Below are 8,978 nucleotides of genomic sequence, written 5' to 3' on the forward strand. Positions count from 1 at the left end.
ACAGTGATAGTACGAGACAAGGAATACTGAAGCACCTAAAGCGGAAGCAAAGGTCATCCACTCAGGGACAATGTGTGTGATTAGTATCTAAATTCCTGCATGTCGTCAGGACAAATTGATCCTTTAACGTCTCAATAGTACTTGACAAAGACCACTTAATCACCTAAAGGCAGAAGTAAAGGCCAGCCACTCGAGAACAATGTGTGCGATTAGCTAGTTCCTCTAGCCTTAGTTCAGCATTTCCAGAGTATAATTAGATTGCCACACCCTGCATGCAAGACAAGGAAGCCCGCAGCGTAGCTTAGCATCTAATTTCCTTAATGTCCCTGGTGGAGGCTGGTGGGGTGGTAGGTGAGCCCTATCCCTAGTGGGGTGTCGGGAGGATGGGGTGACAGCAGATGTGCGTGAAATGGGAGAAATGTGTTTGAGAGCAGAGTTGATGGTGGAGGAAGGGAAGCCCCTTTTCTTTAAAAAAGGAAGACATCTCCTTCATCCTGGAATGAAAGCCTCATCCTGAGAGCAGATGCCGCGGAGACGGAGGAAATGCGAGAAAGGGATGGCATTTTTACAAGAGACAGGGTGGAAAGAGGAATAGTCCAGGTAGTTGTGAGAGTCTGTAGGCTTATAGTAGATATCAGTAGATAAGCCGTCTCCAGAGATGGAGACAGAAAGATCAAGAAAGGGGAGGGAGGTGTCAGAAATGGACCTGGTAAATTTGAGGACAGGGTGAAAGTTGGAGGGAAAGTTAATGAAGTCAACGAGCTCAGCATATATTCAGGAGGCAGCACCAATGCAGTCATCAGTGTAGCGAAGGAAAAGTGGAGGGTGAATACCAGTATAGGCTTGGAACATGGACTGTTCCACAAAGCAAACAAAAAGGCAGGCATAGCTGAGACCCACACGGGTGCCCATGGCTACACCTTTGGTGTGGAGAAAGTGGGTGGAGCCAAAGGTGAAATTATTAAGAGTAGGGACTAATTCTGCTGGACGGAGGAGAGTGGTGGTAGAGGGGAACTGGTTAGGTCTGGAATCCAAAAAGAAGCGGAGAGCTGTGACCTTCCTGGTGGGGGATGGAGGTATATAGGGACTGGACATCCATGGTGAAAATAAGGCAGTGGGAGCCAGGGAACTTAAAATCATTGAAAAAATTCAAAGTGTGAGAAGTGTCATGAACATGTTGTTGTTGTTCGTCCTTCGGAGTCGAAGACGACCACGACTTCTGTCAGGTGGAGCGTTTGTGACTGTGGGTCTGGAGGTGACTGGTGAGGTCAATCCGAGCCCTGAAAGTTCGCCCACATGTGGGACACATGAGGGTAGGTGCTGCAGTGGAAGTGGAGTTAGTTCGAGCCTTGTGCGTGGCGCGTTTCCTCTGAGCCTCTGTGGCGTGTCTGATTTCTGCTGCATACGCTCCTTTGGTGGTCCTGCTCCACCAGGTTGGGCGGTCCAGAGCAAGCGATTCCCAGATACTGGGATTGATGTTGAGGTCTTTGAGGGACACTTTGAGGCAGTCTTTGAAACGTTTCTTCTGCCCTCCGACTGAGCGCTTGCCCTGGCTCAGCTCTCCATACAGCAGCTGTTTTGGTAGTCGACTGTCAGACATTCTGATGACATGGCCAGCCCATTTGGCTTGGGCTTTCTGTAGGAGGGTGTAGACGCTGTGGGTGCTAGCCTGCTCCAGGACCTCCGCATCTGGGACTTTGTCCTGCCATCGTACGTGGAGAAGTCTGCGGAGGCAGCTCAAATGGAAGTGGTTGAGCTGTTTAGCGTGTCTGCTGCAGACAGTCCAGGTCTCGCTGGCTTAGAGGAGGGTGGTGAGAACCACAGCTTGGTAGACCTTCAGCTTGGTGGTAAGGCTGAGTCCTCTCCGCTCCCATACATTCTCACGGAGTCTCCCAAAGGCGGCACTGGCTTTGGCAATTCTGTTGCTGATCTTTGCATCTATGTTCACCGCTCGTGATAGAGTACTACCCAGATAAGAAAAGCTGTCGACTGCCAGTAGCTTCTGCTCCTTTACTGTGATGTGTGGTTCCTGGTAGGGCTTTCCAGGTGCGGGCTGGTACATAACTTCAGTCTTTTTAGTGCTGATTGTACGACCAAAGTTGTCACAGGCTCATGAGAAGCAGTTCATTTCTCGCTGCATCTTCTGCTCTGTGCTGGTGTTGAGGGCACAATCATCAGCGAATAAGAGGTCTCTGACGACGGTCTCCTTTAGCTTTGTAACAGCCTGTAGACGCCAGAGGTTGAATAGCCCACCGCCAGTCCTGTATCTGATGAGTATACCATCCTGACAATCGCAGAAGGCATCATTCAGCATAGCAGAAATGACCATGTTAAAGAGTGTAGGGGCGAGAACGCATCCTTGCTTCACACCGTTCATCACTGGGAAGGCTTCTGACTCGTCACCATCATTCAAAACTTTCACCATCATGCCATCGTGGGACTGCCGAACAATCGTGATGAACCTGCTAGTGCAGCCAAACTTCTCCATTATCTTCCATAAGCCATCTCTGCTGACCGTATTAAATGCCTTGGTCAGATCGACGAAGGTCATAAAGAGGTCGCTGTACTGCTCTTAACATTTTTCCTGGAGTTGGCGTGCAGCAAATATCATGTCAACAGTTCCACACTCTGCATGGAAGCCACACTGGCTTTCTGGGAGGAGACCTTGCTCAAGGTGTTGGAGAAGGCAATTTAGCAGGATGCGAGCCAAGATCTTCCCAGCTATGGACAGGAGGGAGATGCCTCGGTGATTGTCACAAGACTGGCGGTTGCCTTTCCTCTAGTAGATGTGGACTATGCTGGCATCTTTCAACTGTTGCGGGACCTTTCCTTCATTCCACATAGACTGGAAGAGCTCAGTCAGCTTCTGCATCATGAATGGGCCTCCTGCTTTGTAGACTTCAGCAGGGATTGCATCTGATCCTGGTGCTTTGCTACAAGAAAGTTGCCTGATGGCTTTTCTGACTTCTTCTTCTGTGGGGAGGTTGTCAAGATCCAGGTTGATCTCCACCTGAGGTAGGCGAGCAATGGCCTCATCATTGATTTCAGCAGGGCAGTTGAGGACCTGGTTGAAGTGTTCAGACCCTCTCTCCAAAATCTGCTTTTTCTCTGTCAGCAGCCGAGTCCCATCTGCACTGAGGAGGGGGGAGGAGCCAGAGGACTGAGGTCCATACATAGCCTTAGACAATAGACAAAGAAGACCATTCGGCCCTTCGAGCCTGCACCGCCATTTTGAGATCATGGCTGATCAATTACTATCGCGTCGTAGAAGCGCTTGGTGTCGTGACTGTCTGCGTAGCCCTGGATCTCATCGGCCTTATTGCTGAACCAGACATCCTGCATCTCACCGAGTTTCTTCTGCACTTTCCGTCTTGCACTGGCGAAGGCATCTATCTTTGCTTGTGATGCGGGATCGTTCTGGTGCGCTCTGAACAGTTGGTGTTTTTCTGACAACAGTGCCTGTATCTCCTCGTCGTTCTCATCGAACCAGTCTTGATGTCTATGGATTGCTGGTGCGAGGTGTTCGAGAGCGGTAGAGTAGACTGCATCTCTGAAAGCCGTCCACTGTTCTTCAATGCTGGTGTGGTCATCCTGGGGTGTGTCAAGCAGCCTGCTATCTAGGTCTTCACGAAATTCTTCTGCAACTATGCTGCTCTTCAGCTTGGAGACATTGAGCCTCTTTGCAGTCTTCTGACCTTGGGGTCTTCTCACAGGCAGGATGCAAAGTTTAAACCTGGACACTATGAGTCGGTGATCCGTCCAGCAGTCGGCACCACACATGGCCTTTGTCACTCCCACGTCTTGCCAGTCCCTCTTTCTGGTGATGACATAGTCAATCAGATGCCAGTGCCTAGAGCGTGGATGCATCCAAGATGTCTTGTTACGGGTAGGGAGGCGGAATAGGGTGTTGGTGATGACAAGGTCATGTGTAGCGCATGTCTTGAGGAGCAGCAGGCCATTGCTGTTACACTTGCCAATACCATGTCTTCCAAGAATCCCTTCCCAGGTCTGGTAATCTGTCCCCACTCTGGCGTTAAATTCCCCGAGGACAATAAGCTTCTCTGACTGTGGGACTGCTGCTATGAGGGCGTCAAGTTCTTCATAGAACTTATCTTTGATGTCATCTGGGTTGGTCATCATTGTTGGGGCATATGCGCTGAAAAGCGTTGCACTCCTCTTATTGCCAAGTGGGAGCCGAAGCATCATCAGGCGATTGTTGATGCCCTCTGGAAGCTTGGCAAGTTTACGAGCGAGGTGGGATCGGATGGCAAATCCAACGCCAGCCTCTTGTCGTTCAGTGCTGCTGCAACCGCTCCAGAAAAAGGTGTACCCACGTTCTGTAAGCTGGCCCTTGTCTGCTAGGCGTGTTTTGCTGAGTGCTGCAATGTCCACGTTATAGCGGGCTAGATCTTTGGCAACCAGTGCTGTTCTTCTTTCTGGTCTGACAGCCTTGGTGATGTCAAGCAGAGTTCGCATGTTCCACGAGCTAAGGATGAGCACCTTCACTTTCGTCTTCTTTGTAGTTCGACCGCTGAGTGGGATCCCCGCCAGCCGCGGTGTGCTGACCAGGGTAAGATGAAGCAGGCTATGTTTGAGGCACCTTTTCTAGCCCCTTCCTCCATGGAGGTGAGCAGAGCAATTCCTAAAGAGGACTGCTCAGACACCCAGGGGGCTGCCGAGCTCCACTGCTGCCTCATTCCAGCGGAGAACGACCCAATGTCCTGGGCCGTCTGTGTGCAGGTTTGTGACTACAGCTTCCAGTGTATCCACACCTGCTGCTTCGCCACTCGCCCATCGCCACAGGACTTGAAGATTTTTAGAGGAATGGGTTTGGAGTCGTGACTTGCGCTTGACTTGGATTAAAGTGAGGGAGAGTTGCACAAATCGTCAGTCTCACTCTCTCGTCCCGACCTATCTGTATCCAGTTGCAAGACGGAGTCGAGACGGCTGGAGATAAGTCAGGATGCAGTGGATGGCCAGCAGTGTCCTACGTGTCTCACCGAGCCCTGATTGCGCTCCACAACGCTTTGCTGGCTCCGCCTTTCTACTCGTTGGACCGACAAGTGGCGGTCTCCTCCGCGTAGTCCGCTGAATTCAGTCTTCGCATGCGTAGGTAGATGAGCCCTAACTCACCGAGGGTTTGAGGCCCATCGGCTACCTTCACCAGGTTTTGCCGGCCAGTCGAAGCCGTTGCCTGGGGTGTGGCCGCTGTTGCATGCAAACAGCTACGAGGAACCACTGGTGAGAGCTGAGTGTCAGGTGAGGACCAATGCGGATGAACTACTCAGAAGAGTATGACGTGTTCCCCATCAGAGGTACTACCGCTCCCTGACACCATACCCCATACGAACATAAGTGCAAAGGGATTGAACAAGGGGAGATAAAACAGTGTCGAGCTATGCAGAAATGAGATCAGTGGGGCAGGAGCAAGCTGAGACAATGGGTCTACCTGGACAGGCAGGTTTGTGGATCTTGGGTAGGAGATAGAAACCGGAAGTGCGGGGTGTGGGAACTATGAGGTTGGCGGCAGTGGATGGGAGATCCCCAGAGCTGATAAGGCAACAATAGCCTAGTGCTCCTTAGTGGGGTCATGATCGAGGGGTAAATAAGAGGAGGTATCAGCGAGTTGTCGCTGTGCCTTGGCCAGGTAGAGGTCAGTACACAAGACTACAACAGTGTCCCACTTATCAGCGGGTTTTATAGTGAGGTTGGGATTGGTGCTGAGGGAATGGAGAGGAGAGCGTTCTGAAGGAGTGAGGATAGAATTGGAACAAGGTGTGATGAAGTCGAGATGGTTGATGTCCCATCAGCAGTTAGCAATAAAGAGATCCAGAACAGGCAGAAGACCAGAGCAGGGTGTCCATGAAAAGGAGGAGGATTGAAGATGGGAGAAGGGTCATCGGTGGGGGTAGGAGAGTCCTTGCTGAAGAAGTATGCTCGAAGACGGAGCCGGAAGAAGAGTTCAGCATCATGGTGCACGCGGGTGTGGGTGAAAGGGGACAAAGGTGAGGCCCTTACTGAGGACAGAGCGTTCTGCCTCAGAGAGTTGAAGGTCGGAGGGGATGGTAAAGACCCCGAAAAATGTAAACATTATCACTATTGAAGAAAACCAGTGGAAGAGCATGGCCCTTCATGGAAGATATGCCCACGATCTGAGCAGACTAGATGTGGGTAAGGAAGCAGGGGACGCCTAGCTCAGAGTTGGAGACCGCTTCCCAGAAACAGACTTGCAACAATATAGGGCCAGGTGGCTAACACAAAAAGTTATTAAAAATACATAATAAAAGACCAACAAATTCAAGGTGATAAATGTGGAAAAACTGCCAAGAAAAACCAGAAACAGTCCAACGCATTACAGGTAGAAGTAATGAAGTAACTCAATCTGATTACTTTCATAGGCACAATCAAGTGGCAAAGATCATTCACCAAAATCTTGCTTTAAAATATTCCAAACCCAGAACAGACAGAAATAAATTAGTGAGAACCACCAGAAATATGCTGAATTAAAGAGGAAATTGAAAGACTATGGAACATGAACAGGGTGTACATTATTCCAATAGGAATATCTACACTGGTATCATCCCAAAGTCACTAACACAATAGCATTAAGCAAGTAGACCTACACGCAATATTTATGTCAATCTCCAGAAAGCTTCAATACTAAACATCACCAGAATAATCCGAAAGTTCTTAGCAATTGCAAAGACAGTGTGCTTGGTTATGCCCATAGCTCAGGTTTTACCAGCTTGAGCTGAGAAAAAAATAAAAATAATTAATATTATATACAGTAAATAAGCAATAAATAGCAACAACATGAGATGAAGAGTCTTTAAAAGTGAGCCCATAGGTTGTGGGAAGAGTTCTGTGATGGGGACATCTGAAGTTATCCTCTCTCATTCAAGAACCTGCTGATTGACTGGTAATAACTGTTCCTGAACCTGGTGGTGTGGGTCCTGAGATTCTTGTATCTTCTACCTGATGGCTGCAGTGAGAAGACAGCATGACATGGGAGGCAGGGGTCCCTGATGACAGGTGCTGCTTTCCTGCAATAACACACCGTGTAGGTATGCTCAGTGGTGGGGGAGGACTTTACCCATGAGGGACTGGGCTGTATCTACTACTTTTGTGCAATTTTCCTTTCAAGCACATTGGTGCTTCAGCCAGTCGATATACTCTCCACCACACATCTACAGAAGTTTGTCAGAGTTCCAGATATCATGGCAAATCTTCACAAACTGCTAAGGAAGTAGTGGCACTGCTGTGCTTTCTTTGTAATTACTGGGTCCAGGTCAGGTCCTCTGAATGATAACCCCAAGGAATTTGAAGTTGCTGACCCTCTCCGCCTTTGATCCTCCGATGAGGATTGGCTCATGGACTTCTGGTTTCCTCCTCCCGAACTCAATAATCAGCTCCTTGGACTTGCTGACATTGAGTAAGAGGTTTTTGTTGTGGCCCTGTTCAGCCAGATTTTCAATCTGTCTCCTACATGCTGATTTGTCACCACCTTTAATTTGGCCTGCAGCGGTGATGTCATCAGCAAACATAAATACGGCATTGGAGCTCTGCTTAGCCTCACAGTCTCAAGTGTAAAGTGAGCAGAGCCAGGGGGCTAAGCACACTGCCTTGTGGTGCACCCATGCTGAGGAAAATTCTGGAGGAGATGTTGTTGCCAATCTGAACTGACACGGGTCTGCACATGAGAAAATTGAGGATCCAACTGCACAAGGAGGCATTGATTAGTTTTCAAGGGATGGCAGAAAGCTGAGCTGTAGTCGATAAAGAGCATCCCGATGTGTGCATCTTTGCTGACCAGATGTTGAGTGAAGAGCCGATGAAATGGCATCTGCTGTGGACCTGTTGTGCTGGTAGGGAAACTGGAGCGGATCCGATTTGCTTCTCAGTTAGGAGTTAATATGTTTTATTACCAACCTCTCAAAACACTTCAGTGACTGCACTTGCCCCTGGGAAACACTGCCTCATTCTGCCCTGCAGAGCTGATGTATGGTTGGAAAGACAATAAAGTTTTTGAATCTTGAATCACCGTGGATGTAATTGCTACTGGACAAAAGTCATTAAAGCAGGTTACCACGTTCTTCTTAAGCACTGGTATAACTGAAGCCTGCTTGAAGCAAGTGGGTACCTCGGATAGACTGCCAAAGATCTCAGTGAACACTCAGCACAGCACAGGTCTTTAGTATTCGGCCAGGAACGCCATCCAGTGGTGGTCTAAATTTCCCAGTTCGTCCCTATTGCCCTTTAGCTACTCTCCAATCATCCGGAACTTGGTATTTATCTCGAGCAGATATGTAGGGTAAAGGCTCCAACAATCTTTTCTCTTGCCTCTCTCCATAACCTGCGATAGAACCCACCACGCCCTTGGCACTTATCCGCCCTCAGTAGATAGATAGATAGATAGATAGATACTTTATTCATCCCCATGGGGAAATTCAACTTTTTTTCCAATGTCCCATACACTTGTTGTAGCAAAACTAATTACATACAATACTTAACTCAGTAAAAAATATGATATGCATCTAAATCACTATCTCAAAAAGCATTAATAATAGCTTTAAAAAAAGTTCTTAAGTCCTGGCGGTAGAATTGTAAAGCCTAATGGCATTGGGGAGTATTGACCTCTTCAACCTGTCTGAGGAGCATTGCATCGATAGTAACCTGTCGCTGAAACTGCTTCTCTGTCTCTGGATGGTGCTATGTAGAGGATGTTCAGAGTTATCCATAACTGACCGTAGCCTACTCAGCGCCCTTCGCTCAGCTACCGATGTTAAACTCTCCAGTGGCTTTGCCCACGACAGAGCCCGCCTTCCTTACCAGCTTATTAAGACGTGAGGCGTCCCTCTTCTTAATGCTTCCTCTCCAACACGCCACCACAAAGAAGAGGGCGCTCTCCACAACTGACCTATAGAACATCTTCAGCATCTCACTACAGACATTGAATGACGCCAACCTTCTAAGGAAGT

This window comes from Hemitrygon akajei, chromosome 31 (assembly GCF_048418815.1).
Source record: "Hemitrygon akajei chromosome 31, sHemAka1.3, whole genome shotgun sequence".
Taxonomy (NCBI): Eukaryota; Metazoa; Chordata; class Chondrichthyes; order Myliobatiformes; family Dasyatidae; genus Hemitrygon; species Hemitrygon akajei.